The sequence below is a fragment of the Capsicum annuum genome, chromosome 12 (genome assembly GCF_002878395.1).
Source record: "Capsicum annuum cultivar UCD-10X-F1 chromosome 12, UCD10Xv1.1, whole genome shotgun sequence".
NCBI lineage: Eukaryota > Viridiplantae > Streptophyta > Magnoliopsida > Solanales > Solanaceae > Capsicum > Capsicum annuum.
Window position 1 is genome coordinate 103,491,098 of NC_061122.1, and position 24,555 is coordinate 103,515,652.

The window sequence follows — 24,555 nt, forward strand, 5'->3', positions numbered from 1 at the left end:
TACGAAATTAATGATGATATTTGCAATGTACATATGCATAATTTACAAAATTAATGATATTTATGCATAATTTACGAAATTAATGATGATATTTGCAATGTTGCATGCACCCCCACATACTCAGTACATTCCAAAGTGCTGACCCACATATTTTTCTATGGGCTATATTTTCTCGTAATATAGGTTCAGGTACTCAACCGCAGCCACATTAGCGGTATTTGAGTGCCTCAACTACGTTACCTCAGTGGTGAGTCCTCATGGTTTAAGGACCATTTCTATACTTTTATGATATCGTTCGGTTGTTACGGCTTTCAGTACTATTTGAGTTAGTTGGGGGTTTGTCCCAATGGCTTTTTGATTTTGTTGTATAGAGGCTTTGTCAGACTAGAGGGTTGGTATGTATAGACATTCAGTATATTTTGGCTGTACAGTCTAGTATTCTCCAGTATTTCTCTTGAACCCGATGTGGTATATCTCTTTATTGTGCATGACTATTATTGAATTGAATTACTTGCGGTAGTGTCTGGCTCCGAGGGTTATCTTGAGGCTACGTGTAGCCCTAAGCACCGTGTGGCATCTTGAGATAAAATTTCAGGGTGTTACAAAGCTTGGTATCAGAGCCTAAGGTTTAAGGAGTCCTAGGGAGTTTGACAAGCTGCGTTACGTAGAATCTTGATAATCGGTGTGTAGCACGTATATCTATGAGCAAGAGGCTATGGAACATTTTAGGAAAAGTCGTTTCTTTTTTTCTAAAGTGTATCATGCCTACAACTGTCTCTTTATCTGTGATTAACTTGTGCTCTCTTATAATAGAAAATGCCTCCTCATCGAGCTCGTAGAAACAATAAACAACCTCAACCCGTTGATCCCTTGAACGAGCATGTGTCTCATGCATAATTCCAAATAATTTTTCAGGCGCTAGCCTAGGCAGTTACCTCCATTGCTCAAGATAATGCCTAGGCTACTGTTCCACCTCCACAAGAGAATAATTCTACTACAACTTGGGTTTGTAACTTTATACGGATGAATCTGCCTGAGTTCTATGGGTTAAAGGTAGGTGAAGACCTACAGATATACTTGTATGAAGTGAGAAAGATCACCCAAATTATGCACGTGACTGAGGAGGAGAGTGGAATTAGCTGCCTATTGAATGAAAGATGTTGCATATAATTGGGTAGAGATATAGAGGATGAGTAGAGGGGAGGATGCCGCTTCCATGACATGGCAATTATTTTAGGATGTATTCTTGGACAGGTTCTTTTCTCTTGAGATGAGGGAAGCAAAGATAGAGGAATTCATGAATTTGAGACAAGGCTCCATGACTGTTAAGGAGTATTGTCTTAGATTCAATCAGTTATCTAAATATGCTCTTAGTATAATGGATGAATCCAGGACCATCATGAGTAAGTTCATGACTGGCGTGTCGAGTTACATTGTGAAAGAGTGTAGATCAACTATGCTTAATAGAGAGATGGACCGTTCTCAGTTGACGATACATACCAAACAGATTAAAGCTGATACGGTGAAAGAGGGGGAGAGAGTAAGAGGGAATAAAAGATCTAGATCAGAGCAGCAGGGATTCAATCAGTCCAGATTCTATGGAGGGAACCGCCCATAATTCCAAGGACGTCCATTTATTCCTGCGTCTTCCTCAATTAGTGCTTTCGTACCTAGAAGCAGGCAGGAGCAGCAGAATAGGCCTTTCCTAACCAGGTCTCAGGAAAGTGTAAGTAACAAACCTTGTCCTCCTTCATGTGCCAAGTGTGGTAGAGATTATTTTGGGAAGTGTTTTGTCAATCAAAGGGGTTGATTTAGTTGTGGCAAGTTGGGCCACCGGCTTAGAGATTGTCTGTATTCTAGATAGGGGAGTCGATATGCTCATCCCCAGAGTCAGGCTACCAGTGCCCCCGCTCCCGTAGTCCGCCCAATTCCTCCTCAGAGTGCCTCTTCTAGTACTGTTGGCGGTTTGTGCCAGAGTCGCTTCTATGCTATACCACCTGGCTAGGAGCAGGATGAATCTCCAGATGTTGTCACTGGTATGCTCCATGTCTTTTATTTTGATGTGTATGCATTGATGGACCCTGGTTTGAGTTTCTCTTATGTGACACATCTGGTTGCTATAAATTTTGAGATATACCCTTTACGGATTCTTGAGCCTATTCTAGTTTCTACCTCAATATGAGAATATGTTATTGCTAAGTGAGTGTATAAGAAGTGTCCTATCACTGTCCTTCGTTGGGTCATATGTGCCAATTTGATTGAGCTAGATATGGTTAATTTTGATATCATTTTGGGTATGGATTGGCTTCACTCGTGCTATGCATCTATAGATTATCATACCCGAGTAGTCAAGTTTCAGTTTCCTGATGATCCCATTTTTGAGTGGTCCAGAAGTTCTGTAACTGCGAAGAGCCATTTCATATCCTACCTCAAAGCTAGGAAGTTGATTTCCAAGGGTTGTATCTATCACCTAGTTTGAGTTAAAGATCTCAAGTCCGAGACTCCGACTATTCAGTCAGTTATCATTGTTAACAAGTTTCCCGATGTTTCCCCAGAAGATCTTCCATAGGTACCACCTGATAGAGAGATACAATTCAGGATTGACCTCCTTCCCGGCACTCAGCCTATTTCCATCCCTCCATACCATATGGCTCCCGCAGAACTTAAAGAGTTGAAGCAGCAACCCAAAGATCTCTTAGACAAAGGCTTTATTAGACCCAGTATTTTCCTGTGGGGTGTACCTGTTCTATTCGTGCGTAAGAAAGATGGTATATTGCGTATGTGCATTGATTACCATCAACTCAACAAGGAAACTATCAAGAACAGGTACCCTTTTCCTAGAATCGATGATTTATTTGATCAGCTACAGGGTGCAAGTTATTTCTCAAAGATAGACCTTAGATCCGGCTATCATCACCTTAAAGTGAGAGAGTGTGATAATCTGAAGACAGCCTTTCGAACCCATTAAAGTCATTCTTTTGCTTGATTTGGATTTCTTTTAACATCAACATTATTTTTCATCTTTCTTTTTTTTTTCTTTTTTTCTTTGTATGTGTGTGTGTGTGAAACTTTTGACTTTAATCGATTCCAAAAGAGGGGTACAAAAGAAAGATAAAATCTCAAAGGGGGTAAGCAAAGGTTGATATATTATTCAGATAGTAGAACAAAATGTCTTCATCATTTCAATCGTTTAAAATACAAATACAAAACATATATAACATAATTGTACATGAATATCATACATAATATCAGCATTGACGACATTTCTTCTATTTTGCCTTCTACATCAGTCAAATATAATGCACCATTAGGTAAAACCTTCTTCACCATGAACGGTACTTGCCAATTAGGAGAAAACTTTCCTTTGGCTTCAATCTGATGAGGAAGGATGCGTCTTAGTACTAACTGATCGACTTTAAATTGTCTGGGTTGCACTTTTCTATTATAGGCTCGAGCCATTCACTCTTGTATAGTTGGCCATGAAATATCGATGCTAGCCTTTTCTCATTAATCAAACTCAATAGCTTCAATTGGGTTTTAACCCACTGATCATCATCAATTTTGGTTTCTACTACAACTCGAAGAGATGGAATCTCAATTTTTATAGGTATAACTGCTTCAGTTCCATACACCAGTGAATAAGGAGTTGCACCTATTGAAGTCCGAACTGTAGTACGATAACCCAATAAAGCAAAAGGCAACTTTTCATGCCATTGTCAGGATCTTTGTACCATTTCACAGAGTATTTTCTTTAGGTTCTTGTTGACAGCTTCCACAGCACCATTCACCTTTGAGCGATAAGAAGTTAAATTCCGATGCATAATCTTAAATTTCTGACACACTTCATGCATTAAATGACTATTGATATTTGCAGCATTATCCGTGATAATTATCTTTGGAATGCCAAACCAACAAATGATGTTAGAGTAAATAAAATCAACCACCGCTTTCTTGGTTACTTCCTTGAAAATCCCAGCTTCCACCCACTTTGTGAAATAATCAATGGCCACCAAGATGAACCTATGTCCATTCAACGCTTCTGGTTCAATTAGTCTAATTACGTCCATTCCCCAAGCCACAAAAGGCCATGGAGCAGTCATTGTATGCAACTCATATGAAGGGGAATGTATCAAGTCTTCGTGTACCTGGCATTCATGCCATTTACGAACTAAACGAATAGAATCTCGCTCCATGGTGAGCCAATAATAACCTGCTCGAAGTATTTTCTTTTCCAAAACATACCCTCTCATGTGTGGCCCACAAATTCCAGAATATACTTCAGTCATGATTTTTGAAGCTTCTTTAACATCTATGCACCTTAAGAGTCCCAAATCTGGAGTCCTCTTGTACAAGATTCCTCCACTTAGGAAAAATCCACTAGCCAGTCGTCGAATGGTTCTCTTTTGGTTACCATCAGCATGTATTGGATATTTTCCATCCTAAATATATTCTTTGATGTTGTGGAACCATAGCTCCCCATCAAGCTCTTCCTCAACCACATTACAATATGCATGTTGATCACAAATCTGTATATGCAAGGGATTAATATGAGTCTTGTCGGGATGTTGGAGCATCGAAGATAAAGTCGCCAAAGCATCGGCAATCTCATTATGAGCTCTGGGAATATGCTTGAACTTTACTGATATAAATCGTTGATAAAGATTTTGTAAAAAACCTCGATATGGTAGGAGTTTTAAATCACGAGTCTCTGAATCTCCTTGAATTTGGTGGACTAACAAATCTGAGCCTCCTAACACCAATAGTTCTTGAAATCCCATGTCGATAGCTAATCTCAAACCCAGAATGCAAGCTTTATATTTTGTTATATTATTGGTACAGTAGAATCGAAGTTGGGCTGTTACAGGATAATATTGCCTTGATTCAGAAATAAAAACTGCTTTTATTCCTACTCATTTCACATTAGTGGCTCCATCAAAAAACAACTTTCAACCTGAGTGGCAATCATCAGACATAACCTCATCAATATATAATACCTCTTCATCTAGAAAATAAGTCTTTAATGACTCATTTTCTTCATCAATAGGATTTTCAGCCAAATGATCCGCTAAAGCTTAAGATTTCATTGCAGTTTGTGTCACATAGAAAATATCAAACTCTGTGAGCAATATCTGCCATTTTGTGAGTCTACATATGGGTATAGGCTTCTAAAAATGTACTTTAAGGGATCGATACGAGAGATGAGGTAAGTAGTGTCAGATGATAAGTAATGTTTCAACTTTTGTTCTACCCAAGTTAAGGCGTAGCAGGTTTTTTCAAGAAGAGTATACTTAGCCTCATAAGTGGTAAACTTTTTGCTAAAATAGTAAATGGCCTGTTCTTTTCTGCTTGTGACATCATGCTGACCCAATACACAGCCAAAAAAATTATCTAACACAGACATATACAATATCAAGGGTCTGTCTGGCTATGGAGAAATCAAAATAGGCAGATTCGACAAGTTCCTCTTAATTCTGTCAAATGCCTCTTGACATTCTTCAGTCCATTAAACTTTAGCATTCTTCTTCAATAACTTGAATATTGGCTCACAAGTTGTAGTAAGTTGGGAAATGAATCTGCTAATATAATTGAACCTTCCAAGTGAACTCATCACCTCCATTTTATTCTTTGGTGGAGGCAATTCTTAAATAGCTTTTATTTTTGAAAGATCTAACTCAATGCCATGACGACTGACTATAACCCCAAGAGTTTTCCCGACGGGACTCCAAATACACATTTTTCTGGGTTAAGTTTGAGATCATACCTTCAAAGCCTTTTAAAGAATTTTCTCAGATCCTTGACATGATAAGACTACTCTCTTGATTTAATGATCACATCATCTACATAAACTTCAATTTCTTTGTGCATTATGTAATGAAACATTGTGTTTATGTTCCTCATGTATGTTGCCCCAACATTTTTTAATCTGAATGGCATAACTCGATAACAATATGTCTCCCATGTCATGATAAATAATGTATTTTCCAGATCTTCTGGATCCATAATAATTTGGTGATAACCCGCATAACAATCCACAAAAGAGGTAAGATCATGTTTGGCATAATTATCCAACAAAATATGGATATTAGGAAGTGGAAAATTATCCTTCAGGCTTGCTTTCTTTATATCACGATAATCAACACACATCCGAACTTTGCCATCCTTCTTACGAATAGGGACAATATTTGCCAACCAAGTAGGATATTGAGCTACTCGAATGACTTTAGCTTTAAGTTGCCTCGTGATTTCCTCTTTGATTTTTACACTCATGTCAGTTTTAAGCTTCATTAACTTTTGCTTGATGGGAGGGAAAGTAGGATCAATTGGCAACTTTTTAACTACCAAATCAATGCTCAAATTAGGCATATCATCGTAAGACCATGTAATGATGTCTTTGTACTCAAGAAAAGCTTCACTTCAATTATAGCTTTCTTTTGTTATGGTTGAGTATGTACACTTATCTTAGTCTCCCTGATATTTTCATGATCTCCTCAATTTCACCTAAATTAGGATTTGACTTATTCTCAAACTATTTGAAATATTTGCTTATATCCTCAAATGCTTTCTCTTTATCGTAAACTTCTTTATTCATTATTTCATAATTAGATTGGATTTTTAAATCTAGTTGATAATTCTTCATGCATGTTATATCATTAGAATCGGCATAGAAAGAAATGTATGATAGAAAATAAATAAGTAAATATTAGACACAAAATAAATCAAAGATAAATTACATTTCATAAAATCAAAGATAGAAAGTGATAAATAAGTAAATATTAGACACAAAATAAAACATAGGGAAATCATGGTTCTTTAAAACCAAAGATAGAAAGTTTTAACCTAAAATACTAAGATAAATATTTGAATTACAATCCTAGAATGATTCAAATTACAGAAATAAAAACAAACAAGCTACCAAGAATCCTTCAAATTAGGGAGGGGAGTGGCCTCCTAATTGTTAAGCTGGATATCAGGGCTGATAAAATGCACATCTGCATTGCTGGTACCTTCCTCAATTTTAACCATATCATCTTCATGAATATATTCTGGAAAAGGAAAATCAACTCTGTCTCATAATCATTCATTGACTCTACAGCAGGTAACATAGAGGATCTGACAATACTGACTTTGATGAAAGACTCGTGGAGTGGCGGTATCAGCTTGGTAACTGACTATGAATCTTTCATACACTTTTTAGCCTTCTTTATGTCCTCAACAGTGGGCTTGTATCCCAAACCAAAGGTAACGAGGTTCTTATGGAGGTTTACTGGATGAGCCCTGCCTTGCAAAAATATCCCTAAACCTTTTCCTGGTTCAAAACCATACTTTAACATTTCATTCACAACCATAACAAATGTTGAGGACAGTTGTGGTCTTACGATGAGATTCCCCTCGAGGATATGCTCAACAGCCACTACCTCACAAGCTTGATGAATTAGTACTCTATCTGCAATATCTTCTTCAATGAAGGAAACAGAGTAGTCTTTATACATAGATAAGTCTTCTTCACCGTGAACAACTCTTTCTTGACTGTCGTGTTCAAATTTGAACATTTGGTGCAGCGTAGATGCAACTGCTCCATCCGTATGAACCTTTGGCCTACCCAATAACATATTATATAAAGCATTCATGTTCAACACTTAAAAATCCATGGCAAAATACACTGTCCTAATTGTCAATATGAGATCTATTTCACCAATGGCATCCATTTTTGCTACGTTAAAACTTTTGATGCAATATTATTAGGTCGGATCCTTTCCATATTAACATTCAACTTTTGTAAAGTTGATATAGGATAAAGGTTGGAACCTGATCCTCTATTAATCAACACTTGAGTGACATAGGAATGCTCACATTTCACAGTAATGTAGAGACCTCTGTTATCTCCGATACCTTCTATAGGAAATTCATCATTTGAAAAAATGATCCTATTTACCTCAAGAATCCTTCCAACAACTTTTTCTAGTTGATTCAGCTTAACCTCACTATACACATATGCCTCAATTAAAATCTTCATTATGGCCTTGCGGTGATCTTCTGAGTGTATTAGTAAGGAAAATAGAGAAATCTGTGTTGGTGTCTTGCTTAATTGTTCTACAACAGAATATTCTGGTAACTTTATCTTCTTCAAGAATTCTTCAGCCTCTTCTTCAGTAACTAGATTTTTTACTGTCATTTATTCTTTGTTGCCTTGTTTATTTTTTCTTAACTCTAATGGGGCGTAACACCTCCCAGAACGAGTTAATCCCCTAATTCATCCACCTCTTTGATTATTTCTTTCCCCTTGTGCATTACCACAACGCTATCGTAGTTCCAGGGGATCGTCTTTTTATTAACCATAGGTAGCTATGACACAGGTTTAATAACAATAGGAGCTATGGGAGCTCCTTTTATGATAAAAAGAGTCTTAGTGGGTCTTCTAGGAAAAATGAGCTTTACTTTTACTTGACCTAACCCAACATTTTTTGGAATTTTTTTCTCCATGATCAAGGGAGGATTCGATGATTCAGGCTTTGTTATCACCTCCTCCACTTTTGCAGGATTTTCTTTCGTCAAATCCACAGCATTTGTTGATTTTTCCAAATCAATTTTAATTTTAATGATCGGCTTAAAGAAAAATGGAGCATCTTCACCACTGGGTATCAATTCGAGCATGTTTGTTTCATTATGATCTAGCAACGGATTTTGATTAACATTCAAAGCATCTGAACTTTACACCATGATTTGCTGTGTGCCAATCAGCTCCTGAATGACTCTTTTCAGATACCAACATTTCTATGTGTCGTGCCTGGGGCATCAGAACAGTATTCACATCTTCTAGAATAATCCAAGTTCTTCGGGGGAGGATTCGGGATCCTTCTCTCAATTGGGCTTAGAACATTTATTTTCCTCAGCCTCTGAAATAAGATGGCGTAAGACATTCCAATAGGAGTGAAATTATCTTTGCCTATGTTATCTTTTTTGTAGTCTGCTCTAGGACAAAAATTAGACCTAGGGGGTCTATTTGAACTTGCAGCATTGGTGGATGATTTTGGATGGCTGGTGTACGCCATTGCACGTAAAAAGGAACCCAAACATATGGTTGTGCATTATAGGTAGAATACTGAGGGAATAGAAAAGAACATAATGAATTTTGTGGGGGAATATAGTGTCGTAGATGGTTATATAGGTGTTGGACATAGTTTTGAGATTGAGACTATGCGTAAGGGTGACGCATACCTCTCTAATTTTGTTGTGGACCTGGCACAATAGTGGTTACATCCTCTTTTCTTTTCTTTCCATCAAAATTAATAATCTTTCCTAACTTAATTGTATTCTCTCCCATCTCTCCAACTTTAATGACTTCAACAAATGTGTTTTCAATAGTAGAAAGAAAATGATAAAAATAATCAGGTTCTTGTGCTTGCAGAAAGATATCAATCATTTTCGATTCCTTTATCGATGGTCTGACTCTTGCAGTCTGCTCTCTTTATCTGATAGCATAGCCTCAAAAACTTTCCGTCATCTTTTTTCTCATGTTGACAAGCATAGTGCGATCTGGAACTATCTCAATATTACATTAAAATTGTTGAACAAAATCCTGATCCATGTCATCCCACATGTGCCAACAGGAAATGTCTTGGTCAATAAACCATTCAGAAGCTATTCCTGCCAGGTGTTCTCCAAAATAAGCCATGAGAAATTCTTGTTTTCCTCCTGCTCCCCTTAGTTGATTGCAGAATTTTTTAAGTGGGCCACAGGATCGCCATGACCTTCATATTTGTCAAACATGGGCATTTTGAACCCCAGCGACAAATGGACATCAGGAGACATACATAAATCCTTGTATAAAACACTTTTTGGTCCTTCTAATCCTTGCATATTTCTCATACTCTGCTCCAAGATTTTTACTTTTCTAGCCATCTCTTCTTATTCCTCATTCTTAATAATCTTTTTAATCATGACAGGATAATTGTGTTGATGAGCATGATAATATGGATTCTGAGGTTTGAAAGTTATTTCAGGAGAATACAATAGATCATGACTTGGTTCCCCCATATTCTTCTGTACTGCCGATTGAAAGCCTACAGTAGCTGGTTCTACAAACGTAAAAAATGGGTTATTTGTGATAATAGATTTAGTGGGTGCATGGTAGAAGTACCAGCAACGCCAGTCACATTAGCATATGGGCAAAATCCATGTGGGTATAATGGATCACTAGTTTGAGCTTGAGTAGAATTTGGATCATTCGTATTCGAAAGTCTAGGGATTTGGGAAAGTGGGGCTTGTTCATTCAACCATGCTTGGTACATTTCTGCCATCTGTTGTTTCAATAACTTAATTTCTTCTATTGATGCTAATTCCTGTGAAATTAACAGATTTTGATCTTCCTCACTATCAGACCCTACACCTTCTCTGTGGGTAATCTTTCTCTTTTCTTTATATCTGGTGTTGTACGGATTAATGCCAGTTTAAAAAACAAACCAACCACCAACTACTTTATCTTTTCTATTACCAAGTAGCAAACGAGTGATTGTTACATATTTAACACATTATAATGCCACGTTATATGTTATGCTTCTAGATGCATTTTCCAACCTATCATAGAAGGCCTTATGTTTCATCCCGACTTTTTTAATCGTACTTTTAAAAAAGTTATGATCGAACCCTTTGGGGAGTTGCCTATGTATCATGCCAGGACATGAATCAGATCTTGCGTAGTTCAAGAAAATATATGTCGCACAAAACTCCGCCTCAAAACCCCTAAAGGTTCAAGACTGTTAAGATTTATATATTTATTTTATTTTGTAAAAGTTAGCCTCATGATCCCTAAAGATTCAGGGCTATTAAGATATACAAAAATTGGACTTGAGGATTAGAAAAAATAATTATGAAAGTAATCATATTTTTAAAATTTTCCCTAATAAATTTATGACTAGTTTTCAAAAGATAGGGTCTAATTTTCAAAAGATAGGGTCGTACCCTAAAAAGCGCTTTCTACACATCCCGCTAAATAGTGAGAATCAGACCTTCATAGTTCATAAATATCTTGAAAAAATAAACTATGTATATTTTTTAATCTCTTTGAAAAGGATATTATTAAATTTGAGGACAAAAACTTCTCTTTACATTTCGCCAAGTTGCCTAAAAGTCGGTCAACAATCAAATGGCCTTTCAAATAAATGTCAAAGAGCACGTAGGATGCACATGTTGGTCAAAAGAGGGACACCTGTCCTAGACAGACTCGGCCCCTATGTCGAGTCTCGCTAAGTCAAATGCATATGTGCGAAAAATTGGAACCTAATAGGGATAACCAGATTCTGAGTTTTCAGTTCTTCTAAGTTTAAGCCTAATAGAGATAGGTGTCTAGACTATCTTACCCGAGCGGACACTCGAGTCGGGGAGGAACAACTTGTTCGGTAGCAGTGCTACTCTGCCTTCGTTGTCGATCCAAACCCCGCCTAACATGTATGACTATAATCCTTCACCAGGTGCCTTGACAATCCGTCTATCTCAAAAAGACGGTAGGATGCATGGGTTGCATTTCTTTTATCCTATTTCAGAGACTCGGAGGGGGTGCGCAAGAGAAGACAATTTATAATATAGTTCAATAATATCAAAGCAGTAAATGAGTGACAAGTAGCACATAAGGCCAACAAACACAACATCAAAATAATTAAAGCAAGTAAAGTCAATATTAAAAGCTCGAATTCTAGTTAATGACCAGCAGAGTCGCCAGAGATGTCACACCCCTTTTTCGCCCGAGAGTTGAAGTCAAAAGATTTTTCCAATTAAAGTGAAGTTATTTAATTATTTTATTTATAGAGTCGCCAAGTGAAATAAATTTATGGTGTTCCAAGTCACCTTTTTGAATCCTTAATCAAAGAAAATAACTCTTTGTTATGATCTGCGAAAACAGAACACCAACTAAGGAATTTTGTTGACCATAGGAAAGGTGTGAGGCACCCCTCGAGTCCCGTGGTTCTAGCACAGCCGCTTTTATTGACTTATCTTGACTTAAACTATTTTGATATATTATGTTAAGGCCTAATTTCGCTTATATTTTAATGTCTAATAGTTGTCTATAACTCGTGTATTAAATCGATAAAATTAATTTTAAAAAAATATTTTTTCATGGTGCATTATTGCATCCCTGAATTCTAAATGTCTCAGAAAGATGCGTACGCCACATTCTTAGTTGAGACGAATATTTTCAAACATGTCTAAAATTTATCTAATATTTAAAAGTTTTGATATTTGTGTCTATTCAAAGTGTTACTTAACTTTAACAATGAACTAAAGCAATTTCAATTTAAAATAATTAATTAATTTAATAATAAAGTTATAAGCCTTATTAATGACAATAAATAAAATAAAATGAAGAAAACAAAGTTATCCATATTATGCTACTCTTAATCCCCTAAATTTCTTTTTTGATAATAATAATAACAATAATAATAATAAAATAATAATTAAAATTAAAATTAAAAATAATAATAATAATTAAAAAATCATTTAACTAAAATCAACAAAAATTTGTTCAAACAATTGCAATCAAAGATAAAAAGAAACATAGCAAACAAGAAATCCCAAAACCCACAATATAATTAAATCAAAAAATCAAGCCATTAATGGTGTTCCTATTAATGAATTCCTTTCACCAAATTTTCTATTATTGTATTTTTTATAATAATAATTAAAATTAAAATAATAATAATAAAAATTTAAAAAGTCATTTAATTAAAATCAACAAAAAAATTTCTAAACAATTGCAATCAAAGATAAAAATAAACATATCAAACAAGAAATTTCAAAACCTACAAAATAATTAAATCAAAAAATCAAGCCATTAATGGTGTCCCTATTGATGACTTCCTTTCACAAAATTTTCTATTATTTTATTTTTTATCTCTTCTAAAAAAAACATAACCATAAAATACGCTCACACATATTATTATTATTATTATTATGACTATTATTATTATTATTGTTATTGTTATTATTATTATTAAAAGACTACACACACAACTCTAACACACACGCACAATACAATCGCTCAAGATCCCATTTTCTCTTCTTTCTTTTTCAAAATCACTGCTATGTACCATTACTGTAGCTGGCAAATACTAGTGGGTTTTGAAGGGGAAGAAGAGGCATCACCAGCTGGTAGTGAGTCCGGCGAGATCCGGCCTGAATTGACCCAAAAATAGGTTGTCGTGTGGCAGAAAAAAGGAGAAAATAGGGGAGACACCGAAAAGAGGTTCACCGGCGGTGAGGGTAGGGGGTTCGGCGGCGTAATGGAGTTCGCTGACATTCGCGTCCGACTAGTGGCTGAAATTCACCGGAAAAAATGTCAGCTAGACTGAACTTTAGCGGTTTTCCAGCGGGTTTGACCAGATCTGATGGGTTTTTGGCCTGGCATGATGTTTCTTCTTGCCAGCGACTAAATCTGGCGAAGTACAATGAAGAGATGGAGTCAGCAGTCATGTTTTTCAGCGAGTTATCGCCGGATAAATATTTTTTTTACTGTTTTCTCTTTGTTATTCACTAATTTTTTATTATTTCTCCTCGTTTTTTTCTTTAATGTTTTACACTCGACCTCTCTTCTCATTGATTTTTCTGTTTAATTTTTTTCTCTTTGTTTTTCTCCTATATTTTCACTAATATTTTCCTCATTTTCATACCATATTTTTGTATGTATGCGAGTGTGTACCCATAGTATGTGCGTGAGTTTTTAGTTTTGTTGTGTACGAGTATTATATTATGTGGTGTGTGTTTTTCTGAGAGTGACCAATTGTTGAATTTGTTGTTATATTCCAGCGAATAGAAAAATGGAGAAATTCTTATATATTATGTGAATATGAACTTTTCAATATATCAATATTCATTAACAATTGCATTAACATATAATAACACTTCACATAATTAAATACATATGCTAAATAATACAAAAGAAAATTACTTAAAAAATTTCATTCATGTCTTTTAACAATAAAATTTATAACATAAAATAATTCAAATTCAAAGAAAAACCTATGGTAATTCAACGGAATAAGAAGCAAGAAAAATCGTCACTAGAAACTTCAAGCGGAAACTCTAAACTTTAAATCTTTTCTTTCTTTGTTTTTCTTCTTTTTCTGGTATTTTTGAATGTTTCACTCTCTTCCTTTTCTTTTCACCCTGTTTGGCTTTTCTCTGATGTTCTCTGTGTCTGAGTATGTAGGCAGAATATACGTCTTTCTGAGTATATAGGCAAATTGTACATCTTTCTTTCTCTGGGGTGGGGAAGTCCTTATGTAGCAAGGTTCTTGGGGAGGGGGGGGGGAGGAGGATTAAGGGGAAACAGTTACTACAGATAGGATAGGATTTTTCAAAAAAAAAATTGAATCTTTTTCTTTGTTTTCTCTTTTTTTATATAGAAGATAATTAATAATAACAAATAAAAAATAATAATTAAATAAATAATAATAATAATAATAATAAAAAACAATACAATAATAACTAATTAATTTTTATATTTAACAAAATACAATAAAAGTTTACAAAATAGCCAAAAATAAATGTAATTAAGATAGTACTAAAACTACTAGTTTATTTGTTTAAAATTTAAAAGGAAAAAAATATATATATATTTTAATTTTTATATTATTTTTTAAAATAAATTAAATAAAAATCAAATAAAATATCTCAAAATTAACTTAAATTAGTTATTTATTTTTTAACAAAAATTTTATTAAAATAAAATAAGAATTAAAATAATATCAAACCAAATATAAATATTTAATATCGAAAAATAAGTTAAAATTCGAGGAGTATCAAAATCACATGTCTACATCACCTATAAAAATCGTTATAAGATTTGGGAAGAGAGGTAAGCTTAGTCCCAGATATATCAGTCCATTTGAGATTCTTTGAACTATTGGGAATGTAGTTTATGAGTTAGCATTATCCCTAGATTTTTTAGTCGTTCATCCAGTTTTTCATGCATCCATGTTGTGGCATTACATTCCGGATAAGATTTATGTCATTCGTTGGGTCATTATACAGTTACATAAGAGGTTGTCATTTGTTGAGGAGCCAATCTCCATTTTAGCCTAGGATGTTAAGAGATTATGTACAAGAGATATTTTGGTGGTTAAGGTACTACGTAGACACCATTTTGTAAATGAGCCTACTTTAAAGGTCGAGTCCAACCATGCGCAGTTGTTATCCCTAGCTTTTCACCGATTCAGGTATTTCCCTTGCTTTTAGTTTGAGGACGTACTAGATTCTTAGTGGTGGATATTATAAAAAACTCTATGAATTTTTCCTTATTAGGTTTTTTAACCTTTTTCCCCCTTTCTTTATTTGCTATGTGTTTTGTTTGGGTTGTGGGGATAGTTCATATGGTTCCAGATATGATCCGCAATGATTTGTGCGAGTTGTGATTTCTTGAGGTTCAAAAAGCTTTATAATTGACTTTAGACAACATTTGTTGTTTTGTGTGTCAGATGGCAAAATAGCCTGCGCCAGCAGATTTGCATCGTTGATTTTCAATTGGTAGCGTGGTTAGTTTGATTTTATGACTTTTGAAACTCATTTCGACCCTTGGTTTTAAATTTTGTAAAATTGGGTTTTGGAGTCAATTTTGTGAAAACAACCTCTTTTAAAAAATTTGATGTCTCCATTAAGTCTAGATGTCAAATTTAATCTAGTAGCATATTTTGTTTGCCTTCACGATATTTTGAATGAAATTTTTTGGGTTGATCAGCAACTTTGCAACCTATCAAAGTTGTTGATGAAGTTGATGTATGGTGTTTTCGCTAGCGGTAGTCGCTTAAGCGGCCTATGTGCTGCTGAAGCGGTAGCCGCTTAAGAAGGTCATGTGCCGCTTTAGCGGACGCTAGCAGTTGGGGAGACTACCATTAAAGCAAAAAAATTAATTGCTTTAGAGGTCCCACTTTAGCGGCCTCCCATATTTAGACTTGGCCGCTAAAGCAGTCAACGAGCACTTAGCAATGACCGCTTAAGCAGTCATGGTTGGGATGATAGAAAAATCTTTTTTCTTGATTTTTCTTCCACTTTTGATTATTTGAGCTTCAGATTAAGTCATTGTTGCCCAATTTCTTTCATTTTCAAGTTTGGGGTAATCTTTAAATCACTATTTCAATTATTTTACTTCGAATATATCAACTAAAATCCTTCTAAATCTCAATTCCAATTCATATTGGGATTTTTAGCCCAAAAGGCCTAAATGGTATCTTTGACTTTGGCTTCATTTTAAAACCATTTTTCCTTGAGTCTTCTCATATGTCTTCCTTTAATCATGGATAAGGTTCTTATAGGTAAATATTTTGGTTTTACCCATTCTTTTCGAAAACCTATTTTGGGGATCTATTTTGAGCCCGACTTGAAAATAGGCAATATAGGTATCGTTGACTTTCTTTTAATGTGTAGATTCTATATTTGTATGTTTTAGTTGATTTTGAAGTCGTTCGAGAGGCGAAAGCTCCACATTGAAGGGCTTAAGGCTTGGGTTTGACGTTGTGAGGTAGGTTATGGCTTAACTTTCTTCAAACTGGGCTGGGTAGTTAATATATGTGTAAGAACATGCTATGGATATGGGTAATAATCATGGAAATCATATTTCATTGATATTATTCTTGTGGTATTCTTTTGTTGGCCTTATATTGTTGTTGATGGTGATTTGAGATGATATTTGCGATATATTGCCCGCGTGGGGGCGTTATCTGATATTATTGGTCTCATTTATGCATTGCTTGCTTTCTTTATGTCAGAAAACCCAAGTTAGGGTAAATGTGATATTAATTATGTCTTACATGTGTATCTGCTCTATTGGTACATTTCTTATGCTAAATCATGGATGGTTGACATATTGAGTAGATTTTGAGCTCACGTATATATATATATATATATATATATTGGATGGATTTAGGATCTTTCTACTATTTTGGTTGTGAGCATTACATCCTCATATCATACATAAGTTTATGGGATATTGGTATTATTTAGAAGACACCGTTTTTGATAAAAATGACACACTTTAACAAAATCCCTCTGTTGTAGTCCACAAGTCAAAGTGGAGATATAGATATTGAGATTGGGATTAAGTATTGAGATATTATATGGGTTTCGAACCACCCATGGGTCCTTCCTTGAAGTGTTAAGGCTCGGTAGGTACATATGGAGGTTATGTAATAACCTTTATCATATCACATCATGATCATTATCATTATTGTATTTTACCCAGTATACATTTTCTGTGTTGTCATTTTGTGTGTTAGTCATTACATATATAATCTGTTTCTTTTACATAGCTATAGCTATTTATTTATTTATGTGTCATATCTAGAACTGTTAGTGGAGATGATCTGAGCTACCCTTTAGGATATTTTTTAATTGTAGGTGGCATGCTCATAATATGTATTCATATACCTTATTTTCTACTTTGATCAGTCGGCTCATGATACCTACTGAGTATAAGTGGACTGTGCTCAACCCTACTATGCCCTTTTGGTACAGATCGAAGTATGAGTGCGTCATGTAGAAGCAAAGATTGTGCATTCATTATTGACACTTTTAAGGTAGTGACCGTTCAATGCTTTCATATACGACCTCAGACCTTCTTGTATCCAGTTGATGTCTTTATTTTGTATTTAGAGACAGACTTGTAATTTTTTTGAATTTTGTTGTATTTTTCAGTACTGAGTTGTATTTAGATTGTTCTTACACTGTTACTTCAGGTTTTGGGATGGCTTATGGTATCTTTATTATTCATAATTCCGCTATTATTATACTTGTATGATCTGACTTCGTTGTAGAAGTCTCACCTTGGGAATGGTGGTATAATTCCTTTCTTACTTATCAGTTTAGGTGATTGGCTTACTTATCAAGGCCTAACCACAACATGTGCCATCATGACCTTATTTTTAGGCCGTCACAATGTAGGAGTAACACTAAATAATTTAAATTATATATGAACCACAAGTTTGAGAGGAACTAAAATAAGCCTTTAAATTATATATCAACTAAGAAGAATCCAGTTAGAGACGAAAAATGAGTATTTCTAAAATCATAGCTGATGGGATGTATATCTGAATATGCTATTCGAAATCATGCTATCTGAAATCATAATATCTGAAATCATGTTAATTAAAATCATTTATGCCATGACCTAAACTAGTGCCTGGCCATGACGGACATCCCAAGTCCATCGTGGATCGGAGACCACCTCCTTAGCCTAGTCACACAGAATACAATACACTAACAGTGGCTGAATTTCGAATTCCGGGATCACGGTGACAAGGGGGCGCGATCTCGCCATCAGAGGGATGGTTGGTCTATATTTAAGTGCTATCTTACATGAATTTTGTCCATTTTGTGCCTCCCTCTAAACCTAGAAACCCTAATGGAGTGTAAAACCTTCTAAGTGTGTGTTGTGGGTTGAATTAGAGCTTAAACAACTTATGTGATTGATTCGTTCTACAATCTAAGGTAAAAATTCCTCTAATTTGGTATTGATTTCATAGTTTCTTGACTCAAAACCCCTAAATCATTGTGGGTCAATTGTAGCTCTAAAATTGAGTGATTGACTCAAATTACTTAAGGATTTTAACTCCCTAAAGATAGTTAGGCTATGGGTTGATCTTGGAAACTCCTTTCCAAGGGTGAAACCCAATTAGGGTTTCGGTGTCCATTTGAAACCCATGTCACAATTGTGCTATAATGGGCATTGTTATTCTTGTTGTAATGCTTAGATTGTATTGTTGATAGCATTGCTTGTGGAAAAGGAAGCTTCACGAAAAGGAAAGGAAAAGCTCATTTGATCGTGAGTTTCTTGGATTCAAGGTAGGTTAGTAAATTCTTGTTCTTCCTCGAACAACTCTTTACTCTAAGTATAAGAATCTGAGGTGACGCTACACTTCTACTAAATGCAAGACACTCAAGCTAGTACTACAATGACTACACGAAATGCAAGTTTCTATACAAAGAACGTTATTTACACAATTGATAGCTCATGAACAGTACTCCAAAACATCCTAACCACAAGAATTTACTCACCTAGTGGAAAACTTATGCTTATTGCTCAATCAAGGACATCATTCAAATCACTCATATTCATCAAACATTTGTCCCTCACAACAAAAGAGTTACCCATAATCACTTCCAATAGTGCAATTTATAACATAATGGGTACAAGAATCAAATTATGCTTACTCTCACAAGGAATTCACAAGTTACACACAATGAACCATAAGCTTGCCCTTAGTGTAATGCACCACTAATATCAGAATGATGAACTTAGGATCAATTAGAACTTTTTGGGTTGTAATGTAGGTTAAGGGACGGGTAGGAACTATCTGGGAATAGTGACTAACCTCTCTAAGTGCTTTAATACACTACATTAGACATTTAGAACCAATCTCCAACAACCAAATTTCACCACTTTGTTTACCCCCATTCTTTTATTTTTGTCCTATCTTCTTTTAAGCATTTTCACAAACACATGATGGACGCATAGTTTACTACCATATGAATAAAAAAAATTTTCTTTTTCACAATCATGGAAATATTTCTAGCATAAATTATATCACAATTATCCACCACACATTAATTATCATCACCAATAACTATTACCTTAGGGCATCAAATTCACCTTTTTCTTCTTATTTCTCAAACTACTTACTAAATTAATTTTTCATTAAAGCACTTAGGAGCTTTTTGGATCAAATTATGGTCTATCAAAGAAGGGATTTGGCTACTTATGAGGTTGCAAATGAAAAAGCTAAATGCTCAATGGGGGTTAACTAGGATAATGCACAATGATAGAATAAATAGAAGGTATAAATCATCTCCTAAACCCACATTCTTTATTTCGCTTCACACACACATAGGGCAATTTCTAGACATCACATGCAACAAGGAATATCAAAAACCTCACGTGCACATGGCACATGCTCAACTCAGTAGGATCATCACAGACTCCTAACCAGATAATAGCATAAATTCAAATTTAAGCCAACAAGTACAAGAGTCATAAATATGAGCCTAAGAGTCTCAAAAATAGTAATTCACACAATCAACATGCTTTTACAAACAAACTCACTTGCATCATGTAATAAAAAATAGCACCAACAAGAATATCCCACTTATTCCAAACCTAAAAAAATTTAAATTGACCTAAAAATTGAAAATTTTCCCACCTCCCACTTACAAATCTACTTTTTCCTCCAAGTAAACATAAAAGTAAGAGATAGAAATACTCCCTGAGGCCTCTAGGCCTAGCTGGTAGCATCTTTCGTATGACAAAGATTCTGGGAACCCCACACTCAGTTTTTGCTTTGCTTTTAGCTCAGGTTTTCGGTACTCAGACTTCCCATAAACCTATGACTCAACCAAAAATAAAAACTATGTAAAGTAAAAACTAAAGAGAAAAAACTAAAAAGAAAACATACCTTAGCTTGGGTTGCCTCCCAAGAAGTTCCTAATTTAGTATCGCGGCACGACCCATATCAACTTTTTCCTCCACCTTGAGGATATAAATTTCACCCTCAACATTGCATCCATCTTTTTGACTCGCTCATAGGATGGTGGTACAAAGATTAATGAACCGAGTAATGGATGATGCATGGTAAACCACTCGGCCTTTTGGTGAGGTGTGTTTTTATATTTCTTATACGGTGTAAAATTAAGAATACAGGATTCTTGTTCCTCCTCTTCACACTCTTTCACTATTTTAGATGATTCCATAGACAAGATATCATCTAAATATAATGTAAAAAAGTGCTTTGAATGAGGCCCAACTAATCCTACTTCAAAATTTACACAATCTACTACATACTCACTCTCATTCACCTTTTTTATTTCAGTCTCAAGATGAAGATGACAATCGAATGACTGCGATTCTTGTGTTTGCTCCACAAATTGTCTAATGTCCTCCTCATACTTTTCTTTTCTTAGCCACTATAGACATGGTGGCAGTGGTAACTCCTCAACCTGTTCAACAACTTTAGTTTCTGAGTACTCAGACTTCCTCGAATTATCAGCAACTTTGTCTGCAAATAGTTGGGGAGTCAATTCTGCATCTACTTTCAGCTTATTATCCAATTTCTCTACAGCCTTCCGATAGTTCTTCATATCTTCCATCAACTGTACTTGAGATGCTAAAATTTGTTTCAATATCTTTTTTATGTTGCTAGTTGACTGATTTGGTTGGGCCTATTGAAACTGTTGCTGGTGGTTATTCCATGATTGTGGCTAATTCTGCACCGTTTGATTGTAGTTCTTTGTATAATTTTGCCTTTCATCTTAGCCCACAAACATTATCGAATCAGGATTGACAGCACACATATCTTCAGAATGACCACTATGGCCATAAACTATACACCATATAGAATTGTCATCACTCGAAAACCATCTATCCCAGGCTGACATCTCAAGAAGAGTGTGGCAAAAATAGAAATAAAGGAAAATAAAAATAAACTAAAAAAATATTTACAGCTCAATATAGAAAAACTAAAAATAAGATAGTTGCCTAATTACAAGTTTCCGGCAACGGCGCCAAAAACTTAACAGTGCCAAAGCGCATATGCAAGTGTACATGGTCTTACCAAGTAGTAAAGTGGCTTTAAGAAAGACCAAGTATCGATCTCTCAGGGACTTGCATTCGCCGACTATTCAATTTTAGTTTAACAATTGAGAAGAGTAGCAAATAGAAGTTTAGAATTGTAAATTAAAAAATAAAATAAACAATGCGTAAAAAGAAAAGTCTTGGGACAATCAATAGAGAAAAGCCCAGGGTTAAAGCACTTCGAACAATCATACTATGTTATTGAATTTCCTTCGTTAAATTGTTTATCTTGGTTGTTGATTCGTATGGTTAATTGCATGATTATGGTTTCTCAACCTCTAATCGTTTACCTAATATGGACATTACAATTACATCATTAAGCGGGAATGTAATAATCCAATTAAGTGAATTAAAGCTATCATCATACGTTTGAATCAAGTAAGGCATCTAAGTACATCCCTATCCTAAACGCTATGTTTAATTCTTTATTTTATAAAAGAATATAAACCCAAACTTTATTTATTTCCATGTTCTATCTCCCTATTCCCTCTCCTGAGATCAAAATGCCGACAATATATGTATTCTACGGGTGATCAATCCATAAAATAATTAAAACAAGAATAAACAAACAACCAAATATGATAAGCAAAATTAATCCAAAATAATAGTAATCACGTTCTTGGCTTTAACTCTAGAAAAAGGAATTTTAGCCAATAATATTCATAATCACAATTCAAATAATTGAATACATGATATAAAAAATTAAAAGCTAAATAAAAATTAAAAAACCTAATAAACCGTGTAGCAGCCTCCTCCGTTTTTCTCCAAACAGTGTCCACGGAATTGTTACTGCATGTCCAGGTGTTTTATAATATTCTCTCCAAGGTTCTAACATGTCCAGGTGTTAAATATTAATCATATTAATCCAACTTTGTGTCGAAATATAATCCTATTGTCCAAGATTTTTGAAGCTGTCTTTTCCATATTTATTTGCACAAATTAAAGTATATTCCAAAATTCGTCCAGCTCTCTTTTGCATATTTATTGGCACAAATTAATGTTCAGCCGCCATTTCAGTTTTGCACAATTTGCGAAGGTTGAACACAGCGACGCGATGCGTCGACGCTCTAGAATTTGCTTTTAAAATTTTGGTTAAATGTTAGACGTTTTATTCTTTGCCCATGTCTTTTATAATGTATTTTCAATGAATTTTTTGCCTTTAAATCATCAATATATTCCGTATTCAACTCACAAAACCTCCTACAATATCATACACCATATATTAAAGATCAAAACAACACAATATTCTCAACGAAAAATCAAAATAAGAGCTAAATTAAGACAAATTTGCAATGAACTTTCACTTATTATTCCGACTCTTGACTTAATCAAATTGAGTTTTGCCCATCACAAACAAGTTATTTCACATATAATTACATATTTAAATCATTTGGAATAAATTAAACACATTAGGATCCACCAAAATCATCTAGACACATACCTAGCTCAAGCTAGTAAAACTAGTTTTCCGGGTTGAACTCTAAATGACTCAATTAAGCACAAACTTGTTGGAAAAATACTTTAAACATTGTAATCACACTCTTGGACACTTAAATACTTATTTATATCAATATGAACACATTAAGCACACGAATTGCTCTCAAAATAAGGCAAAATAAGCTAAAATAATGATACAAAAGTGTATAAAAATCACCTCAGTTCAGTTAGGCTTACCCATAAACTAGATTGAGCTTTTTTGTAATGTAATTATTGATATCTTGCAAGTTTGGGTGGGGTATATAGACGATAGTTGATTTAATGGTTAACTTAGGATTTATTAATTGCTATAGGCTATTAATTTGTAAGGTATGATATTTGACCCTTAGTCTAGGACCTTCGTTAGCTTATTTGTGGCCTCATGACTAGTGTGAGAACACTATAGTTGTTCTAAGTAGACATAATGGTATGATTCTCTATCCTTAGGAAAGTATTGACCTATATAATGCCTAGATAGGAGATGACCTTGGTGTTGGGTTGACTTAGGAAGGTTTTTTTAAGAGACTTTCCCTATGGACCTAGAAAGGATTGGTAAGCCCTTGTGGTGAGGTATGAATGACTTAGCCTAATTTCGGGTAGAATCTAAACTTGTGTTAGTAAAGCTTTGGCTTTCTTGGGGATTTAGAAGTGGGACTTGACCCACCTTAAGCTCGAACTAAGTAAATTCTTAGCGACCTAGATATATGGTGATTATCTAAATTATATATACATAGGAGTTGTGATGGTTGAACTCGATTATCGGATTATCTTGTGATCATAATTTGAATAATATTGTTAAGTGATTATTGTGAATGTCTTGTAAATACTCATGCTCTTGTTTATGCTCATATTACGTGTGATGCTTATTAGTAAGGTGAAATGGAAAGTGTTAGCCTACATCCCTACTTCCTTATATTATGAACCTTTGTGTATGTTTATTGTTTCGCATATGAATGTATGTTGTTGTATTGGGAGACTAGTGATATTACGATGATGCCCGGTGAATCCAGATGAATATGTGATATTATGATGATGCCCGATGAGTTTGGAGGAATGTGTGATATTATGATGATGCCCAGTGAGTCTGAAGGAATATGTGATATTATGATGATGTCTGGTGAATCCGAAAAAATATGTGATATTATGATAATACCTGGTGAGTCCAGAGGAATATGTGATATTATGATGATTCCCGGTGAATTCAGAGGAATGTGTGATATTAGGATGATGCCCGATGAATCCGGAGGAATATGTGATATTATGATGATGCCCGGTGAATCCAGGGGAATATATTGATATTATGATGATGCCTGGTGAAACCGAAAGAGGTAAGAACGTTACAATGCCGTGTGAGGCAAATTTACTTAAATGCATTGATATTTGTAAGGTTAATATGTATGGGACCAACCTTCTATGCTTGAAATATGAGGGTGATGTTGGGTGTATTTATGCATTCTAGCATCACTATTCTA